Source organism: Hibiscus syriacus, unplaced genomic scaffold, assembly GCF_006381635.1.
Source record: "Hibiscus syriacus cultivar Baekdansim isolate YM2019G1 unplaced genomic scaffold, ASM638163v2 tig00112445_pilon, whole genome shotgun sequence".
NCBI lineage: Eukaryota > Viridiplantae > Streptophyta > Magnoliopsida > Malvales > Malvaceae > Hibiscus > Hibiscus syriacus.
The window spans coordinates 158,171-161,299 of record NW_024063334.1 but is presented as its reverse complement, the minus strand read 5'-3'; the positions used below and the strand labels follow the sequence as shown (position 1 = coordinate 161,299).

General features: G+C 34.0%; 1 long non-coding RNA gene across 1 annotated transcript; it reads left to right on the top strand.

The window, feature by feature from the left end:
• The first annotated feature begins 1,733 nt into the window (after positions 1-1,733).
• On the top strand, positions 1,734-2,928 carry LOC120179742. Its single transcript, XR_005521643.1, has 3 exons — positions 1,734-2,076; positions 2,213-2,560; positions 2,764-2,928. It is a non-coding gene; the product is annotated as an uncharacterized LOC120179742 (long non-coding RNA).
• The last annotated feature ends 201 nt before the right edge of the window (positions 2,929-3,129 follow it).

The window sequence follows — 3,129 nt, the reverse complement described above, 5'->3', positions numbered from 1 at the left end:
CTTTCCCCCCCATTCCACGTGGTAATATCCTTAATAAAGGAAAGATAAAAAATCTTTCTTATGAAATTACCATTATACCCTTCACACTTTCCATAATTACCATTTAATTCAATACTAAAATATTTCTATTTAAGTCCTTGAACTTTTAACTTATTTCAAAATTGAGTACATAGTTTTCACAATTTGCAATTTAGTCACTGACCTTAATTTGGGATGTTACAATGACACAATGAATTTATAAAATTAAAAAGGGTAAACTACACAAATGACACTAATGTTTGAGTAAGTTTTCGGTTTCCCTACCAAAGTTTCAAAAGTAACTGAGTGGTCACTTATTATATTCCCTTTCTCTCCCCGAACTCTTCTTCTTCTCCCCCACCGCCACTCTTCTCCTCCTCCCCTTTTACTCCTCAATATGGTCTTGGTTTTGTCACTGTTGGCAACCGCGGTGCCATTCACAACGCATTATTTCTTCGCCTCTGGTTCGAACACATTCATGAGATCAATAAGAAGAAAACATGTAGTTAACCCAATAAAACAAGAAGAATCATGTGATACATTTTTTGACAAAGTACAAAATATGACCTACCAAGCACTCTTAAATATATATACTCACGTCAGACACTCAATATGAGTCCAAGCAACATGACCAACTACCAGGTGAGCAATGTGCAGTGAGTATGATCAGAGAGGAAGACTTGATAAAGCCTTACTATTTTTCTATTGAACTTAGTAAACACACAAAAACACTTACTTTGCCCAACAATTTCATATTGTTTCTGCTACAAACACAATTTCAGATTTATTTTATATTTTCATTTAAATGGAGCGGTGGACAAGAAAATGGACATCACATGGAAAAATTTAAACCTTGGATAATATTAACATCGATCAAACTTTGTTAGAATAATTGACCACTTTGTTACTTTTGAAACTCTGGTAGGGAAACCAAAAGCTTACTCAAACATTAGCGTCATTTGTGTAGTTTATTCTTTTTAATTTTATAAATTCATTGTGTCGTGTTAGTAATCCGTTAAAGGTCTAACGTCAATTAACCCTCAATGATCACATTTTAATTAAATAAAATGAATGTGACTATATATTATATTTTTGAAACCAACGAGGAAAAGTTGACAAAACATAAACGAAGGTGACTGTATATTATAATTTTTAAAATCAGTAAAGAAAATTGAACAAAACATAAACAAAAATGATCATCCATGTAGTTAACCCAAAAATAAAATCCATAATTTTTAAATAGGGTAAATTATGCTTTTCGTATCTAAACTACTAGTTTTGATATATTTTAGTACCTAAACTTTTAATTTTTTTCAAAATCATATCTAAATTTTAGTTTTTTTTTCATTTTAGTATTCGTTATAAAAACTTTAGTTTTTGTTCCACTTTAGTATTTCTGTTTCAAAATTTAACACAAAATTAAAAAAAAAATTTAGGTACTAAAATAGACCAAAACTTATAATTGAGATATTAAAGGCGTTAAAATTTTAATAACATAATATATTAAAATAAAATAAAAATTAAATGTTAGTTATGAGTATGAAAAATTAAAAATTAAAGTATTAAAATGGATTAGAACTCCATTTAAATATTAGACATAGCCGGCCGACGAAAATAATCCATGTGACGGCCCACTACTAAGAAATAAACACAGTTTCGGGGATTTCCAAGTCCGAACATTGAAAAGCTACAAAAAAAAATGTTAATGTCTTCCTCGTATATGTCATGGAGATCGTCTGCAACAGCTAACAGGAGACCAACTCAACGCATTGTCACACCCAAAAATTCAGTACCCATCCATCCGGATCCGAATTCCAAACCCGTCCTTCACTTTCTGGCCTCCGGGCTCATCATCTTCCTCGGACTACTCCAATTCTTGCCGGCTTCTCATTTCCGCGACCCGTCCGACCCTCTCAGAAAGTGGGTCGCTTTTAACTCCCAGCCCTCTTCTGCCGCCGTCGATGAATACGACGGCGTGATACACATCATTTCGTGGATGCGATGTTTGGACCTTAAAGTGTTGTCTGTCTTTACAAACTCAACTCTTTATAGTTCCAGGTAACAGTTTACTCAATCAAATTTGCTCTGTTTCCACTTTCTGGGCTTTTCTGGGTTGCAAATTGGCCATTGAAATGATTATAAGAGCAACTTTGAAGGTGCAAATTATGATTTTGTCTAAATATTTTGCTGCCAGATATCCGGACCTGCTTCACTTTCATTTCTTTACACCACAAGGGACAAAGACAAAGTTCCTTTTATAAGCTGAAAGTTGTATTTCCACATTCAAACATTGAACTTCATGGGTAAAGATAATCTTTTTTTTTCTTTTCTTACTATCATTCATTATTACACACTTGCAGAGTTCATGTCTTGGATTGTCAAATTTTGTAGGCAAGAGGAAGTGAAAGAAGCAATTAAGAGGGCTTCTGCTAGAGTTGAACATGACAGTCTCAGTCTTGAGGAAATAACACCTTTCATTATACCAAGTGTTCATCAGTCTCTAAGAAAATTCTTATATGTTTCCCCCAATCTAATTTTGATGGTTGGTTTCCTTTTTCCATGTAATTTATATTTGCTGCAATTATTAAATTCCTAAGTATATTTCAATGCATTGGAACTTGAAACACTATAAAACATTGCAGGTAGTAGGGATAGACATAGAATTTTACATTGGGCTGTTTTCCCTGCTTGGGATCACATTTCTTGGTGTTCATACAATTTTTTAGACTTCGTTCTTCATTGCAGGGAAGAATAGAAGAGCTAACTGGGATTGACTTAGCCGGCCATGGCGTTGCAGCTGCTGAGGACTGCTCTAAAAGGCTAAATAGCTACGTGAACTCGGATGTCTCGGATGCTATCCAAAGATCGGCTTCGAAGCCATGAATATCCATCACACCATATGAGAAGGATGCATGTATGCCTCACTTAAGTTTGCTTTTGATTGATGGACATAAATTGGAGGACTTTTTGGAGACTGTCTTATGGTGGAGTAGAATTCTCAATTTAAGTCGCAGGTCACTTGTTTCTCCCTTCCTCTCAATATTTCTGATGAAAATCCTTACAACTGTTACGTAAAATTCTTCATTAAAGATGACTATTATATATGTATGT